This window comes from Sceloporus occidentalis, unplaced genomic scaffold (genome assembly GCF_023333645.1).
Source record: "Sceloporus occidentalis isolate IW3139 unplaced genomic scaffold, rSceOcc1.0.p SCAF_7, whole genome shotgun sequence".
NCBI classification, from domain to species: Eukaryota; Metazoa; Chordata; class Lepidosauria; order Squamata; family Phrynosomatidae; genus Sceloporus; species Sceloporus occidentalis.
The window spans coordinates 93,690,411-93,709,430 of record NW_028316987.1 but is presented as its reverse complement, the minus strand read 5'-3'; the positions used below and the strand labels follow the sequence as shown (position 1 = coordinate 93,709,430).

At 43.1% G+C, this 19,020-nt stretch overlaps 1 protein-coding gene across 3 annotated transcripts in view; it reads left to right on the top strand.

Annotated features, from left to right (window-relative positions):
• Positions 1 to 265: 265 nt before the first annotated feature.
• LOC149310127 (gap junction gamma-1 protein-like) overlaps positions 266 to 19,020 on the top strand; it is a 48,532-nt gene continuing 29,777 nt past the window's right edge. The window contains exons 1-2 of one of the 3 annotated variants that reach the window (XR_016281982.1): positions 266 to 375; positions 5,529 to 5,787. The gene's annotated coding sequence lies outside the window, so the exon portion shown is untranslated. Of the gene's footprint in view, positions 376 to 5,528; positions 5,788 to 16,292; positions 16,411 to 19,020 lie in introns of those variants that run through there. The other 2 variants (XM_089533757.1, XM_089533756.1) reach the window with 2 other exon arrangements.

The following is a 19,020-nucleotide window of genomic DNA, read 5'->3' as shown; positions in this document are numbered from 1 at the left end:
GCTGAAGCAGTTCCTCTGTCATCTGGCCATGAGGTGACCAGAGGTTTGTTTGTTTTGGGGGGGGGGATTGAGAAATGCAAACATTTGAACCCAGAAATGTGAATGCGGTTCCAGGCAGACGAGCCTCACTGCCTGTAACAATGGGACCCTTTCAAAAAGGGACACAAAACGATGCCACGTTGTGCTTGGTGGTGCAAGCCTGCTGGTCCAGTTCTCAGATAATGATGAATTGTGTTTCTTTCTTTCTTTTCGTGTCAGAGGTGAAGCCACTGCAGCTCCGTCGCACGGATCCTCTGTGTTGAAAAAAGAAAGAAAGAAAGAAAAGAAAAGGACGATCTACAGTCAAAGACCACCCATTTTTCCTGTCTGTGAAAGGTATGGAATGCATTCTGCTTTTTCTAATAATAGAAAGTTGCATGCATCTTCCACGAGTTGCAAACCAACTGTATTCTGGAAATTTATTGTGCTATAGCCTGTCCTATGCAATTCGCTTTATTTTATTATTATTATTGTTTGAAAACAGCATATCTTTTCCAGTTAACACATCTGCTTGAAGAGCAACTTCATGAACTCGGACGTTGCGTCACAATTTCGACACGCCGAGGTCCTAATTTCTTTGGCTATCTTGGCATTGCAGTCTGCATATTTTTTCCTCTCTCACTTGACCTTTGAGTCAGGCATCCCCATGTTCACCTTCCAAAGGCAGAAGAGGCTGGCGGCTTCTCTGACTCTCTGTTTATGCAAAGCTGTGCTCGGTTTAGGATCTTTAATGCATCCTTCTTAGCTGTTTTGACGGGTTGTCAGGCTTGTCCAGCGCCTGGGATTCGTCTTGCGCTGTCGTTTTTTGGGCTGTTGTGTCCTGGTTTTTGGCCCCAGTGAAGTTGCTTCTTATCACGAAAGGAGCATTGAGAATAGGTTGAGTCCTGCACTCTTTTGTTTCACAGAGGGACCGAATCTGAAGATGGGTTGAATAAGCCAATAGTAAGGATCTAGTTAACATTGCTGATTGGTGCGCATTGGGCATGAAAACTGCACACTTACCATAAGTAACTTGAGTTTTAGCTTAAGTGCCGATTGCCACGTAATCAAAAAAAAATCAACAGCGCTCTCATTTATTCACACAACTTCAATTCCCCCTTTTGTCCTACTCTGTCAATGCAAAGGACTTAGCAGAATCCCCCAGCCATATTCTAGGAGTTATACTATAGTTATAATATAATAATTATATAATATATAATAATATTACAGTTGGCCCTCCTTATCCACGGATATTTTTATCCATGGAGTCAAGCACCCACTACTTGAAAATATCCAAAAAAAGTATAAATTCTAAATAGCAAACCTTGCTTTTCCATTTTATATAAGGAATACCATTTTGCTCTGCCATTATATTTAATGGGACTTGAGTATCCACAGATTTTGTTATTCACAGAGGGTCCTGGAACCAAACCCCAACGGATAACAAGGTCCCACTGTATATTATTATATTATATTACTATAATATAATATAACTGTGATCTTCTTCCATACTGGTAGAATATGAAGTGAGAGCCAGCGAGGTACAGTGGTTTGAGCACTGGACTATGACTCTGGAGACCAGGGTTCGAATCCCAGCTCGGCCATGTTAACCCACTGGGTGACCTTAGGCAAGTCACACTTTCTCAGCCTCAGAGGATGGCCATGGCAAACCTCCTCTGAACAAATCTTGCCTAGAAAACCCCTTCATAGGTTCACCTTAGGGTTGCTATAAGTCGGAAACTATTTGAAGCCACACAGCAACAGGAATATGAAGTTCCTGCAGTGTGTTTCCATGGAGATAAGCCTAAATATCCTAAAAGCATCTGCTCTTTTCTGATCTTGGAAGCTAAACAGGGTCAGCCCTGGTTAATACTTGGATGGGAGACCACCAAGGTGCTGCAGACTATATTTCAGAGAAAGGAAGAAGTAAAACCACCTCTGAGTATTCCTTGCTTAAGAAAACCCTATGAAATTCATGGGGTCCTCATAAATTGACAGGCGACTTGAAGGCACGCGCACACACACAAGCATATGGAAGCATAAGTCATCAAGATAGTTCAGGTTTGAAAAAGTCACTTTTCCAAGCTTGTGAAGTGAATGATACACATATTTTTTTGCTCCAGAGCAAGACTAGAGGAGTGTGCGCATGTGTCTGCCATGGCTCAATAATATAGAATTATGGGATTTGTAGTTTTGTGAGATGTTTAACCACCTCTTTCAGAGTGTTCTGGTGCCGCAATAAACTAGAAATCCTAGAATTCCATAGCATGAAGCCATGGCAGTTAAGTGGTGTCAAGAAGCATTAATTCTGCATTGTGGCATAGCCTCTGATAGAGGAAAGTAAATACTTGGCCAGGGGTTGAGACAATTGTGTGAGGAAAAGTTACTTTTCTGGATGACAACCTCCAGTATCCCCCCAGTCAGCATTGCCTCTCTGTTTGTTTTACTGGTATTGGTTTTGCCAGTGACATCATTGTGTCCTTTATTTTTGTGCCAGGTTGTGTCAGACCATTTCTTAAGAAGTCTGCAGATTGCACCTTACGAGGATTTTGTGTCGTGTCTTTTTAGATTGTAAGCCTGAGGGCAGGGAACCGGCCAATTAAAAAGATTGTAGGTACAGCGCTGTGTAAATTTACAGCACTTTATAAATAAAGGTTAATAATAATAATAATTTTACACTTTTGTCACTTCTGGCACAACCTGTCGCAAAAATAAAGGATGCAATGAGCTGATTTTCTCAACATCACGCACTTAGGGACCAATGATGACACTGACAACATTTCATCAATATACTATAATAACCTCCGGGTGATAATTATTACTTTAGGATACCCCCTTGTAACGCACCATCTGCAGACTTTTACAATATCAGTTATTCGGAGGGTCAAGAAATGCTGGGGAAAATGTGTGAATCCGGATGGTGTCTACGTAGAGATAAGTTTACAACTACAGATCAAAACAAACTATCTGTCAAATTTTTTTAACGGTGATAATTAAAACTTTACGATGCCCCTTCTTCGTACCCTAGCCTTCTAACCTTCCAAACTTCCCACCGTCTTTCTAATATACTTCTCGCTCTTTGTTTCTTATCCCTTAATGGCTGAGACGTCACTTTTGACCTCTTCTCTCTTAGCAGCTGCAACTTTTCTTGGTGCAACATGTTCCAAATCTTGAATGGATGATCTCTGTTGTTGTTTTTTCACTGAAACCCGCCAGAACATTGGGTTCAACTTCCTGCTCTTTAGAAGAAGCAGCTAACTTTTTATTCCTTCTTTCACACTTGTGATGCTGCCAAGAAAAATGCATCCAGGATGCTCGATTTTAAAGAAACGGCGAGACGGAGACTGTGGCATTCAGTTGCTTTGTGTGGTGGAAGTCATGGCCAGATGTGGCTTGGCTATGCTTTATCGTACCCGCCAACATGTGGAAAATCAATATCAGAGTGGGGTGAAAAAACTGATATGGGCAGGCAAAGTTATGAAGGGGGAGAACATGCAAAACTACTATTTAAGGCAGAGAAGTCCTGGAACGTATGTGTTGAGTTGAAGAAGCCTGGAAAAAATAAAATAAATCAGCCTACTGGGAAAGATAAGATTTTGCCTACTCCTCTCCTTCTTGCTGTACTGACTGAGTGCAAACTACTTTTTCCATTTTGAACTCCATTTGCAGTAGTTGAAATAAAGTCTTCACTCCATCTGATGAAGTAGACTAGACTGGAGCCATCCGTTTTAGCTCCCGAGGGAGCCTGCAGCAGCCAAACCGCATGGGCTCCCTCCGCACCAAAAAGAACCCGGAAAAATTGGGGTATTTTTGGTGCGCGTGGGCACCGCCGCCATCATTGCGCCATTAGTGCACTGTGCTGCGTCAATGACTCAAGCATGGTGCCCAGCGTATGGACTCAGCGCCATGCTTGCATCATCATGGCAGCCCCATCTGGATGGGAGGCTGCCATGATGGCAGCGTTCATACGGACTAGGGTTTGGGAGCATGCGGCTGGTGTGCGCTCCCAAACCCTAGAATCGGCGCCCCCACGCCACTTCCCGCCCGTTTATCTTGGGCTTTAGTTTACAATAGTTTACATTATCATTTTCTTTCTTTCAGGCTGGCACTGCACTACTGCAAAAATAATGCATTTGACACCACTTTAACTGCCATGGCTCAGTGTTATGGAATTCAGGGATTTGTAGTTTGTGGTGGCACCAGAGTTCTCTGATAGAGAAGGCTAAGATATCTCACAAAACTACAAATCCCAGAATTCCATAGCATTGCACCATGGCAGGTAAAGCAGCATCAAACTGTATTATTTCTGCAGTAGTGCAGATGCAGCCTCTGTTAAGGTGTAGAAATAATGCAGTTTGGCACCACTTTGACTCCTGTGGCTCCGTCCAACAAAATCCTGGGATTTGTAGTTTTGTGAGGCACTACCACTCTGTCAGAGAAGGCTAAAAACCCTGTCAAACTATCAATCCCAGGATTCCATAGAATGGAGCTGCAACACTTAAAGGTGCTGTCAAACTGCATTATTTCTACAGTGTAGATGCACCCTAGGTCTCAAAGCGGCTACAACAGTGATTCCCACGCTTTGGCATTCTGGGTGTTTTGGACTTCATCTCCCAGAAGCCCTAGACAGCTTGGCCAGAAGTAAGGAATTCTGGGAACTGAAGTCCAAACCATCTGGAGGACCAAAGTTTGGGAAACACTGTGCTGCAAGGTCCCTTTGTGCATAGTTGAACTAAGACAAGAGATGGAGGCAAAATTAGGGCATTGCCCTCCCAAATGAGACTTTTCTGCACAGCTGGCATGAGGATTTGGGGACTTGCAGCCCAAAATGAAACATCCCCACTTTCTAGCACACTTACACACATAAGGCTTTATCACACTAGCGAGATCCCACGGGAAAACGGGATTTAAAGGAGAGTTAAATTGATTTTGAATGTAAACAGAACCCGCAAATTCGGGAAGCTTATCACACCGAATTGCTGCTAAAGTGAAATGATGTGGAGTTAAACCGAAGTTAAACCAGAGAAAAATTTCAGGATTTCCTGAAAGTAAGAGCTGCCGTTTCCCCCAGTTTAACGTCAGTTTAACGTCGCGGCGTTTCACGTTAACAGCGACATCGTGTAATAAACTTTGGGTGTTTCCCTGTTTTCTCCAATTTAACTCTCCTTTAAATCCCATTTTCCTACAGGATCTCACTAGTGTGATAAAGCCCTATGTGTGTAAGTGTGCTAGAAAGTGGGGAAGTTTCTTTTTGGACTACAAGTCCCCAAATCCCCAAGCCAGCTGTGCAGAAGTCTCATTTTGGAGGTCAATGCCCAGATTTTTAGTGTGATAAACCCCATAGATATATTTGCACAACTCGAGTGGAAGAGGGGGAAAACCAATTAACTTTATGTTTTAGTACTGAAGCCCACCTTCCTAAGCTCTCCTTCAACTGGAGAGCCAAATGTCCTCCTCTCTTCTCTCTTTCCCCTCCTCCTTTTCTCAGCCTCTCCTGTTCCTTTGCTCAGGAATCCAGCTGAGTGAAGTTTCCAGATTCCTGCAAGAGGAAGGGGAAGGGAAAGGTTGCTTTTGTCCAGGCCGGATGGAAGAAAAAGAAGAAGGCAGAACCCAGCCTTCCAAGCAATCTGAGGAGTGGGAGACCCTCCAAGCCAAAAGGAAATTAGGATCAGCTAACCAGAAGAAGCTGTCATTTTGTGGGACTGGTGGAGGTCTTTCCAGAGAACTTGCCAAGGATGGGATCCTTTTGCAAAGACCCCAGGCCAGGAATTCTTTGTACGTTGGCTTATGCTCTTTTATCCCCCCACCCTTCACTTTTCAAAAACACGGTGTAAATGAAAATCCCTCCTGAGAAAGCTTTGCAAATTGTCCTTGCGTTTGCTTGGAGCATTGGCTCATGGCTTTCTGCTTGGCGCTTAAGAAGTGTCTTTGTTGTGACAGTGCAAATGCTAGGGTGGGTGGGTACGGAAATGGCTTTGGAGGCAAGATGTGTTAGCCGGACCACTCTGAACGGTGGCTTTGCACTCTGGATTACTTTCTGAAGATGGATCGCTTCTTTCCGCACATGCTAATCCCTCTCTGGACTATGCATTCAGGCTGGGTAAGGGTATAACTGGTGTGCGTGGGTGCAAAAAAGAGGGTATTCCCCCCTCCACCCACCCATACTGCCCCCCAAATGAAATATGTCTTCGGTCATCACATTTCTGGCATTGCAGTTACTCAGAACCTCAGTTCAGCATTTAGGAAGGCAATTTAGGCATCCTAGGAAAAGGGGCATGGTAAAGGACCAAGGGAATGTGCTATGTGCAATTTCAAATCATTTTCAGTGTCTCACTCTTTACAATGCTAGAAATTTGGGTACTGAAGGATCTGAATGTTATTTTTCTTGTGTGCCTTCAAGTCATTTCTGACTTATGGTGGCCCTAAGGCGAAACTATTATGGGTTTTTATTGGCACGTTTCTTTAAAGGAGGTTTGCCATTGCCATCCTCTGAGGCTGAGAGTGTGTGATTTGACCAAGATCACCCAATGGGTTTCCATGGCCAAGCCGGTATTCGAACCCTGGTCTCCAAAGTCATAGTCCAATGCTCAAATCATGCTGGCTTGAGGATTTGATTTGATTTGAAGCAGAATTCTGATTTGGGTGGCAATGTTAGGTTTACTTATCATTCCTTAGTACAGTTCAGATTAGTTACTCCTCAAGCAAGTAGTCTTACTTATAGTGTGTAGGGAGATGAATGAGGAATTAACTTTTATTTTACCCCCACCACTGTGCAAATTTAGGAGCAAAGCCTGGTTTGTGATAGATTCCTGCAGTGGGAGTGTGGAATTGGGAAATGGTCATTTTGGATTGACATGAGGTGTGATGGCATGGGTGGGTTGGACAGTGTGTCATTTTTGGACATGTGTCTGTACATAACGTCTGCTTGAGCACATGTGTGCCATGCCTTCTAAGGGTGCAAATAGGTTTGTTAATGCTGTGTGTTCCCTCTGTGTTTCGTGAATTTTAGGAAGGTAGTTGTCGGCAGCATTTTTCACAGTGCAAAGATGGTGTTTTAGATTTAATGCATGTGCATGTTTTGCACAAGTGCCCAAATACCCTAAAGGTACCAGATGTTGTCTGAGCTTGGAAGCTGAGCAGAGTCAGCCCTGATTAGTACTTGGATGGGAGGCCACCAATGAATACCAGGTGCTGTATGCCCTGTCTCAGAGAAAGGAACTGGCAAACTCACCTCTGAGTATTTCCATGCCTAAGAAAACCCAAGGAAATTCGTGGGGTACCTATATATCAACAGGCAGGTTGAGGACACACACCCATACCCACAAGTTTTGGACACAGTTAAAAATCCTCCTTATTTTTGCATACATCTGTGGTTGAAAGAAACTTGATTATACTTTCAGAAGAAAGTGAGGAGGGATGGCTGAATGTTTATTGTTTGCCCCAAGCAGAATAGATGCATAGAATCAATGGGATTTACATAAGTGTTGGATCAGTATGGGTTCAATGGATCTACTAATGGGATTCAGACCCATACGTAGACAGTGTAGGGCAATGGTTCCCAATCTTTGGGTCCTCCATTTGTTTTGGACATAAGCTCCCAGATGCCCCAGCCAATGTGGCCAACAGTCAGGAATTATGGGAGCTGAAATCCAAATCAGATGGAGGACCAAAGGTTGAGAACCACTGATCTAGGGCAACCTTCAAAACCTTGTTGCCCTCCAGATAGTTTGGACTTCCCTCCCATGGTCCATTCTCATGAGTTGTGCTAGCTGTGGCCAAAGGGCATTGCATTCCAAAGCATCTGGAAGGGAAAATTTGTGCTGGGCAAACTTTGCCAACCTGTTGCCTTTCACATATGTGGGACTACAATACCCATCATGTCAGCCAACATGGCTATTGAGTAAGATTGATAGAAGGAGATGACAGATTGATGAAGATGTGGTCAAAGTAACCAGATGATGACATTAAAAAATGTTGTGCTTTCATTTCAGTTGGGACTAGCAGTCAGGGTTTTCAGCCATACAATTGTCCCATGCTGCATCTGGCACAACTCTGGCATTCAAGGGATTTTGGGCAGCGTAATTGCAATAGGAATGTGTATAAACAATACAGAACAGGAGTAGTTTCTTCCTTACAAGGGTGTTGGCATTACTCTAGTGCCATCTCAGTTGCCTGAGGACAGGAGTAGCGTAATGGAAGGGGAGAAACCAGAGCTCAGTGGCAGAGGATATGTTTGGCATGTGGAATATCCCAGGCTCACTCCAGGGTAATGTTAGGGAAAATCCCATATATATATATATATATATATATATATACACACACATACATACATACACATAGCGCTTCAATACATGATGTTGCATAATGCTGCTAAAAATATTACATATTATTCCCCTTTTCCCCTCCCTCCCCTTTCCCTAGCTCCCCCGAGGTCAAAAATACCCCTACTACATTTGGCCCTTAGTATCCACAGATTCTTTATCTACAGATTCAACTATCCACGGCTTGAAAATTATATACTGTATATACTTATGTATAAGTCTAGAAATTTTAGTCAGAAAAATTGATGCCTAAAACCTGAGTCAACTAATCCACAGGACAATGTAAGCACTGTACTTTAACTCTTATTTTAAAAGGAGCCATGCCTTGGTGAAAAACAAGAGTATAATCCAGTGATGGTGAACCTTTTACAGGCTGGGTGCCCAAACTGCAACCCAAAACCCACTTATTTATTGCAAAGTGCCATGTCCCTCTGGCTTTCTAGTAACAAACTCTGGCAAAGTCTGTGCTGGGATGATGACACATGTGCCCACAGAAAGGGCTCTGAGTGCCATCTCTGGCACGTGTGCCATAGGTTCGCCATCACTGGTATAATCTGTTCTGGAAGCATTGACCTCCTTCTCTATTGTCTTATCCATCCAACTTTTAGGATGAGTACAAACAGTTGTGCCTGCTGGAATTTTGTATGTTGTTTGGCATTGTTTTCCTTTGCTTCATCCTTTAGATCCTTTGCCACATGCCCATAGATTTTACCCTCAACTAATAATAATAATAATAATAATAATAATAATAATAATGATAATAATTTTGGCCCTAAAACCTACCCTCGACTTATACATGAGGTCAACTTAAAGTCGCCCCTCTGTTTCCGTGGACTTGGAATCTGCGTCCCTTGCCTGTTTGTGGGTGGAAAATGAAGGGGGACAAAATGGGGCACACACCACCATTCAAGTCAATGGGGCTTGAATATCAGTGATTTTCTGTTTTCGTGGATGTGTGACTTGGCCAAGGCGATCTATTGGATCCAGTAGATGGCCTTAGCCAAGTCACACACTCTCAGCCTCAGGAAAAGGCAGTGGCAAACATCCTCTAAACAAATCTTGCCAAGAAAACCATAGGGTCTCCATAAGTCAGAAACGCATGTTTCATGAAAGCTTGGAAACATTTTTTAAAATCCCTTTCTGTTAAATTTTGCAGGGAGAATTTTACTCTTTTTCATTACTTACAGTTCCAAGAAACAAATAATGATAATGTGCTTTGGGGACATTGTTTTGTTCAGTTTCTTCGGAGCTATTTCTATTGCACAGGGTCCTTTTGACTCCTCACTAAGAAAATTGCAGCAGCCAAATTTTTAGACACTTGATGAACAGGGATTCGAACCCTGGTCTCCAGAGTTGCAGCCTAACACTCAAACCACTGGCTCTTGGTTGCTTCAATACTATAGAAATAATCTAGTTTCACAATATTTTAAGTGCTGTCGCTCCATCCTATAGGATACTGGGATTTGTGGTTTCTGCCAAAGAGTGCTGGTCCCTCACAAAACGGCAAATCCCTGGGTTCTGTAGGATGGAGCCATGGCAGTTAAAGTGGTGTCAAACTGCATTTTTTCCACAGTGTAGATACAACCAAGAGTCAGTGTGGCGTAGTTGTTTGATTGTTGGACTATGACTCTGGAGAACGGGGTTCGAATCCCAGCTTGGCCGTGAAACCCACCCTCTGCCTTGATCTGAGAAGAAACAGCAAATTCACAAAGTATTTATTTTTTAGTCTTGAAATCAAACTTCAAACTCTTCTAGGGATAACACTGGCTCATAGTTTGGGCATCGATGGACCTACTAGAGCAGTGGTTTCCAAAATGCTCGTCTTCCAGATGCTTTGGATGACATGTCCCAGAATTTCTGACTCTTGGCCAAGCTGTCTGGGGCACCTGGGAGCTGAAGTCTGAAATTTGGGAACCACTGATAGAGGCATGTCCTTCATTGTGAAACTAGCTATGGGACTTTTCATTGGAAAGACATCAGAAAAAAACAATTTTCACCATCAGAAAAATTCACTATAAAAATTGACAGTGCAGCAGCAGTGCTTTGAATCTCACATGTATATAATAGTTCTGATATGTACAATTCCTGGAGCAAAAGACATGCAGGAAAATCACGGCAAAACTATGCCATCGGTCTCCAAATGTCCTTTTTTAAGTACCGCTAGGTGGAGCGCTTTTATTTTCTCAATAGCAAGGATGCACAAGGCACAGATGGAGGCACTTGGCAAGTGACCTGAAAGGAGTCTGGAAAGGGATCCAAGTTGCACAGGGTTGAATTGAGTCATAACAAGAGCGATGACAGCAGCTGTGTAAAAGATACATTTATTTATTGGAACTCTATGACACGGGAAGCTCATGCAAAAGTATTCAAAGTGCCACGTTTTTGTCCACTTTGGCTCATGTTCTGGGTCTCCCAGGGAAGGGAGACGGAAGATATGGAATGATCAGAGCTTGGAAAAATTAGTACAGCTAGCAGAATCCCCTCCAGCTAGCATTGCCATGGAGAATTCTGGTAGATTCAGTTCAATAAAGTAACTTTTCCAAGCTGTGATGAGAAGATAAAGGTGACCAGGGTCCAAAATACACTGCAGAAATACTCTGGTTTGAGACCACTTTACTTCCTGGGCTCAGTGCTAGAGAATCCTGGAAATTGTAGTTTATTGTGGCACCAGAGCTCTCTGACAGAGAAGGATAAAGGTCTCACAATACTACTGTTCCCAGAATTCCCAGCTTTGAGTCAGGGCAGATAAAGTAGTCTCAAATTGGATTATTTCTGCAGTGTGTTTTGGCCCATAGTGTTGGAATCTGTCTCAACTATTGGTACAATCATATCTCAAACCCACACAACAGTGATACCTTTATTGGTGGACCCAAATGCACCATGTTGGTTCATGTATTGCAACAAATATTTTGTGCATTTTGGCTGGCTAATAAAAGTATCACTGTTTTGTGGATTTTGGATGTTGTTGTATATTGCCAATGGCCAGCATGGCTACCCTTGAATATGCCAACTGATTTTAGTTTAGCCTCTTTACTAGTGAGCAATTTTTCCAACCCTATTTCTTCCCCAGTTTTCAAAGTTTCCATTGTGACAGGGGGAACAAAATGCCATTATGTCCCATTGCTATACATTGTGTGCTAAATCTGATCTCCTTTCAGGAGAGGCAAACCGGATTGCTAGCCAAAGGGCATATTCCCACTATGATTTAAAGCGAATCACTGATCGGGTTATATGACTGCCATTCCCATTTGAAACTGGTTCCGATCCTACTTTGATCGGTTTCAATTGCAGTGAACCGAGGCAAATGCAAAAAAACCCTCACTCTTTCCTGACACTTGCTCTTTGGTGGTTCTTTTGGAAAGAATCGATTCCGGTGCGTGTTCAACAAGTGGGAACGATGGATCTGAATCACATCATTCTGTAGGGGAGGGACTAATGGCAGAGGAGTGTTTACCATCCCTCTTCAGTTTTTGGTAGATCACCATTTCCCTCCCAGCTCTGCTTTTGTGCTTCTGGTGTGACCTATGGGTGCATGATTTTTAAAAAAAATAAAATAAAATAGATAGAAGATTCAATCCATTAATTTTGCAACTACTTGCAACCAGTGAGGAAAGTAGTTGCAAAACCAATGAATCCAATATTCTATCAATTATATATGTATATAGTGCTTTCCACAGCTTTCAGCATACCATGAAAGCTGTGCGGGGAGTAGAGGCAGTGCATCCCATAGGGACGAATGGGGTGTGTGCCTGTGGTGCACGTGCACTGCCACACCACCATGCCGCCGCATCCACGAGCCTCATTCATTTAAATGGGGCTCAGGCATAGGCATTTTTTGCTTTACATGGGGGAGTCCGGAATGGAACCCCCGCATAAAATAAGGGCGCACTGTATATAGTTCCCAAGCCGGGCTGCCCAGGCTGCCACTTATTCACTGATGACGCACAGATGATTGACATGCATTTTGAAGCGGCGCAAACTAGTGGGGACGACAATCGTGCCAAAAAAGAAGCGATTCCAAGGGGATAATGAAAAGATCTGCTCTCAGAGTGGGAACGACGGCCCTTTTGGAATCGATTCACTAACATGGAGCGAGGGCGAATTGCAAACGAGTTTAAATGTAAGTGGGAATGAGCCCAAAGAAGAAGGCTTTCTGGTGTACTTTTATCACTGGCACCTCTCTGTCTCTGGGACAATGGGATTGCTTGTAATTCTGATGAGTTATTTCCTCTGCTCTCTGCAGGAAGAAATACCTAAATTATGTCCATTTGAAACCATGCAGACTTCAGTTTCCTTTGTTTCACCATGACAAATGTTTGGAGCATTGACAGACAGCAATTTTTCCAAGTCGGAGCGATGCTATCAGCTCTCTGACAGCCTTGCTAGAGCAAAGCTGTTTTTATTGGAGCTCGAGAAAGTTTCTATATTGGACTGTAACTCCCAGACTAACGCTGACCTTAGCCATGTTGACCATATTCACTGGAGGCTTGTAGACCAAAACAGTAATCTTTCCAAACTCTGGATTTAATTCTGTCTGGTAATATCCCTTCATCAGATGAACTAAGCTTCTAAGGGTGCATCTGCACTGCAGAAATAAAGCAGCTTCCCATCCAAGTACCAACCAGGGCTTACCCTACTTAGCTTCTCAGATCAGACAATATTGTATTCAGGGTGATATGGCCATATCTGGGAGGCAAATGGCATGAATCAGCAATTGAATAAAATATAGACTAATTTATGTGGAATGACAAAAGGATGCATATATGAGGTTATACATTGAGAACTGATATAAGAAAATAAGACGTGATTTATCTGTAAAATAAATAAATTTACCTGTAAAACAACAGATAAAAAACCATGCACAGTTTGAACTGTTTAATTGGTAGAATAGCAGAAAGGATGCAAATATTAAGAAGAAATGAGGAAGGGAATAAAGTGGGCAAATTCAATGCTATATGGAAAACGAAAAGGAGAAGGAGGGGATTTAAATGTATTAAAAAGCTGAAGAGAACAAAATTGTTTAAAGAGAGATGGATGTACTCATGGACTGATTTAATCTTATTAAAAATAATAAACAAATAAAGCCGTTTTACACCACTTTAACTGCCACAACTCAGTCCTGCAGAATCCTGGGATTTGTAGTTTGGTGCCGCACCACAGCTCTCTGTGAGACCAGGCTGAATGCCTCACCAAACTACAAATCCCAGGATTCCACAGGACAAACCCATAGTAGATAAAGCAGTGCCAAACTGCTTTATTTCTGAAGTATGGCAGGTCTTTTAGAGAAGAACTGGGAAGATCTTTGAAATGCATGAGGCTCCGACGTTTCCGTATTGGGTTCTGTTTAGGATTCGTGATCAATTGTTTTCGGGGGATTTTATCTTTTCTCTAAAAAAAATTGGCTAATCCAGAGATGAGTTGTAGCTTTCAGCCTAAATACAAAAGCCCTCCGAAACAATAACTCAAAGTACTAGAAGGCATCCCAGGATTCTGCAGGACAGAGTTGTGGCAGTTAAAGATGCCCATAGCCACAGATGCTGGCGAAACGTCAGGAATAAACTCTCCTAGAACATGGCCAAAGAACCCAAAAAACCCACAAAAGCTATTAATTTAAGCAGTTTAGGAATGCCCTGCAGTGTGCCTTGGGCCATGTGTTGGGTGGCCAAATCTGAGGGCTTGGTCCTGAGTCTCTAGCTTCCATGAGTCATTTTCCAGACGCGGGTGCAAATTCTCCAGTTTCGCTGGGCTCAGCTCCAGGCAAGAAGAAAATCTCCAGCTCAGCTATTAAAGCAGCAACTTCCTATGATTTGACATGATGCTGAAGCTTGCAAACACAAATACAGAGGGTCTCTTTATTTAGTTAGCCCCCTCCTTCTGTCCCAGTTCTTGTAGCACCAGGACTCACCCTCTGCTCTGCTTTGCATCCGTGTTTTTTTCTAGAAGCAAGTATGCTAAAGCAAGTCTTCCTTGACCTTATCCCATCTTCTTAAGTAAGTGAAAAAGGAATAATCCCCTCGTTTCACTTTGCTCCGGGAATTTAGCTCAATCTTTAGCCAAGGTTTCTGTCATCATTTCCAAAGAGGAAATTGTGTTTCTTCTGTGCTTGAATCACAAGCCGTGATCAACTTTGGCTGGTACTTAATGTATGAAGTGCAGTGACCAAAATGGAAATATAGAGCAATATGCCCTTGCACACAGAAGGCCTCTAAACTGAGGGACAAAAAAGACTAACCAGGAAAGTCTGGTACTTGGGAATCCTTATTTAAGATTAGCGCAAAATTATTAAATCCATTGTATGTGTTCACTACAGTGATTCAATTTAAATATCCAGTGAAACAAAGAAACCATATAAACCCTCTAGAAAATGACCATACAGCAGAAATATTGAAATACAACCATGATGTAACTTAACTATATTTTATATGATTATGTATTATATTTTATGGTACAGTATATATTTTATGTGATTTTTATATACAGATGTTTTAATTGTTTGAATTTTATAATAATTTTATCCGTTTTATCTGTCAGCCGCCTTGGGTCCCTCCGGGGAGAAAGGTGGGATATAAATGAAATACATAAATACATGTAAAATATCCCATCTCTAAAATTTCTAAAAGACCACCAAGGGAACAATCAGAAATGGATCAAGTAATGTTCACACTTCAAATATGAGTCAGTTTAAAGAAGATATAAAGTCTGTGTAGCGTATGAGTATGATGTAAGTTTTGCCTTGGAAATCGTGAACTAACGACTTTAACCATGGTCCAAAACACACTGAAGAAATAATCCAGTTTGAGACCGCTTTAACTGCCATGGCTCAGCACTAGGAAGTCCTGGGAACTGTAGTTTTGTGAGACATTTAGCCTTCTTTGTCAGAGAGCTCTAGTGCAACAATAAACTACAGTTCCCAGAACTCCATAGCATGGAGCAATGGCAGTTAAAGTGGTGTCAAACTGGATTATTCCTGCAGTGTGTTTTGGCCTTTTTAGCTGCTACTTGTGGTCTACTAGGACTCCTAGATCCCCTTCACATGATGTCTTTCACATGCGTGTTCCTAGAACTCCCCCTCACTCCAGATTCATGCGCCTGAACCTTCAAATGGCAGCCTTGGGGTTAAGCCTTTGTAGCTGAAAAGACAATGGACATGTTGTACAATAGCAACTCGGTTCCTTCGTGATCGGCAGCACATCCCTGCCGTGGAGAGAAGAAGGGCTACTTTCTTCACCCTTCTCCATCTCTGCCCCTGTCTCTGATGTTGCAATTCTGCAAGGCACTCCGAAGCACATGGCCTTCAAAGATTAAACTTTGAATGGGGCCAATTGTGGACTTCAGATAAAGGATGCTCTTGACCCTGGTTGGTTGCGGCCCAGGCTCTTTCGACAATCTGGCCACGAAACAGAGGCGTAAAAATATTTTGTATGCCACAGGATGGAAGCAAATAAAGCTGAACGGTGGAAGCACACGTTGCAAGCTTGAATGGCAAGTTATCACAGAGTGATACCTCTCAGAGTTCTGCAAGATCAACTTGTACAGTTTGCTTTTTCCCAGCTGGTGTTTTTGTGTGACTTTTCTCTGGAGCCAGAAGGAGCTCTTGTGGCCTTGGATGCTGATGGGAAGTTGTTTGACAGGGAGGGCTGGTTTGTCCAGTGTGTTCCCAGATGTTGTTCATAAAGATCGAGGGACAGAGGAATAAAAACATCCGGGCGGTTGCCAGCCACCATCCATTCCTGAGACAGGAGAATCTGAATTTTGTAACTTAAGGATTCCAGATGTCCCTGGCTGAAGCCCAGTTGAAAACCCACAGAGGAACAGCAGAGGAGTGGAAAGATGGGTTGGATGCTCCAAATGCGGTTGAGATTGCCATGTTCCAGTCATTGGAGCCACGTGGGGAGTTGCACGCCGTTTGAAATCTTGTGGTTTTTCTTGCCTTAGCAGTGGAGCACGGCTAGGTTTTTAAGATACTTTCATAGAGCTCATGGCTGGTTTCACAACTATTGCTACTGCTGTTGAAAAGCTGCTTTGTCAGGCGGTCCCTGTGGAAGACAACAAAGATTTGGCCAACTCAAGAGTAAGTGGGGACTCAGATTGTTATGAGGAGTTGCCCCTAAGTAACAAACTCTTTTGCAGACCCTGTTTTTTGTTTCACCCAGTTTTCCAAGGGAGAAACTGAGCCTGTGATCTTCTTGGTGCATTTTGTGGTCCTAGTTGTGTGCTTTCAAGTTGTTTCCAACTTACGGAGACCCTAAGGTGAACCTGTCATAGGGTTTTCTTGGCAAGATTCGTTCAGAGGAGGTTTGCCATTGCCTTAAATTCAAAATGCCCTTAATGGGTTAGAAAGCTGAGCCAAAACTAACAAAATGAATTTCAGCAGGGAGAAATGTAAGGTACTATACTTAGGGAGAAAAAAATGAAATGCATATATATATATAGGATGGGGGGACACCTGGCTTAGCAACACAACAGGTGAGAGGAATCTAGGAGTCCTAGTAGACCATAAGTTGAACATGAGTCAACAGTGGGATGTGGCAGCTAAAAAGGCCAATGCGATTCTAGGCTGCATCAATAGAAGTACAGTCCTTCCTTCCCTTACCCGGGGGATCTGTTCTGGAAACCCTCTCCCCCCTGCGTAAGGGAGAAATCGTGTATGTTTGCGCCTCACTGAAAATAATGGGGTGCATGCATGCAGCACCGTGTGCACACCATGGGCACACGCACCATTATATTCTACCGTGGCTTCAGCATATGCTGAAAGCCGTGGAAGGGAAGCACACGTATGGCACAGGCTCACTGTACAGTGTCTAGATCAAGGGAAGGAATAGTGCCACTCTTTTCTGCTTTGGTCAGACCTCATCTGGAATAATCCTGCGTCCAGTTCTGGGCCCCAGAATTGAAAAGGGATTTTGCGAAACTGGCACGTGTCCAAAGGAGGGCGACTAAAATGGTGAAGGGTCTGCAAACCATGCCCTGTTAGGAGAGACTTATGTTTAGCCTGGAGAAGAGACGGTTAAGAGGTGATATGATAGTCCTGTTTAAATAGTTGAAGGGATGACATATTGAGGAGGGAGCATGTTTGTTTTCTGCTGCTCCAGAGACTAAGACCCGGAGCAATGGATGCAAGGTCCAGGAAAAGAGATTCCAGCTCAACATTAGGAGGAATTTCCTGACCATCAGAGCTGTTTGACAGTGGAACACACTCCCTTGGAGAGTTGTGGAGTCTCCTTCCCTGGAGGTCTTTAGATAGAGGCTGGATGGCTATCTGTTGGGGATGCTTTGATTGAGAGTTCCTGCATGGCAGAATGGGGTTGGACTGGATGGCCCTTCGGGTTCCTTACACCTCTATGATTCTCCAAAGGCTGAGGGCTTGCCCAAGGCCACCCAGTAGGTTCCATGGTTGAGACGGGAAACAAACCCTGGTCTCCAGAGTCATAGTCTAACACTCAAACCACTATGCCACGCTGGCTCACCCTGGTGTAATGATGCTCAGGATGTAACTTGAGTGTAACTATGCTGATGTAGGACTTGGCTGCAAGAGGAAAAAGCTTGTTGTGGGTGCAACTGTTATGAAGACAATAAGGCCTTGGAGAAATAGGATTCCCAGAGTCAGAAAGTTTTTGTCTGTCTTTCCTTGACCCTACAGTGCAAACCACTGGCACAGCATTTAGTCCCCAAACATAGAATATTTTTGCCCCAGTACCGAAACTGATGATGATGACAATGACTCCTGAAAGATGCTTGTCCAACCTTTGTTTGAAGATCTCCAGATATGTCTTTAAACAGGTTGGATGGGATGTTTTAGTTGTGTGTTCCTGTATGGCAGCAGGTAGACTATATGGCACTTGGGGTCTCTTCCAACTCTAAAAAATCTATGTTTTTATGATAACCTTGAGAGTCAGAGTGGTGTAGTGTTTGAATGTTGGACTATGATGCTGGAAATCAGGGTTCAAATCCCTGCTCAGCCATGAAAACCCACTAGGTAACCCTGGCTGAGTCACATACTCTCAGCCCCACAAAACCCCATGATAGGTTTGCCTAAGTTCGCTGGAAATGATTGCAAGGCACCTGGCAACACAATGATCTAAATTTGTGCCCTGCCTTTTTCCCAAGTATGTGCATCAAGATGCCTTGCAAATTAAAATATTACAATATAATTGCAAATATACAAAAAAGAGCAACATTAAAATAGAATTAAACTAGTATTAAAACAATTTAAAACAAACACTTAAAAAGGGATAGAAAGCAATTAAAAACACTACAGATTAAAACAATATAGCCCTCTTAAAAGTCCTTCCCTTGAAAACCATCAGTTCTAAATGCTTGACAGGTGAAGGATAGGAAGGTAGGAGCCATTTAGCCTCTATAAGGAGGGTGCCATCCATGGAGCCATGGCAGTTAAAGCGGTGTCAAACTACATTAATTCTGCAGTGCAGATGCAGCCTTGCTAGAGCAGAGGTGGCACCTTCAAGTCCTGAGATCGAATCCAGTCCACTGCTGCATCTGCACTGCAGAATGAATGCAGTTTGACACTGCTTTAGATGCCATGGCTCAGTGCTCTTGAATTGTGGGATTTGTACTTTGGTGCTCTGGGGCCACAATGAACTACAACTCCCAAGATTCCATTGCATGGCACCATGACAGTTAAAGCGGTGCCAAACGGCATTAATTCTGCATTTTGCCAACA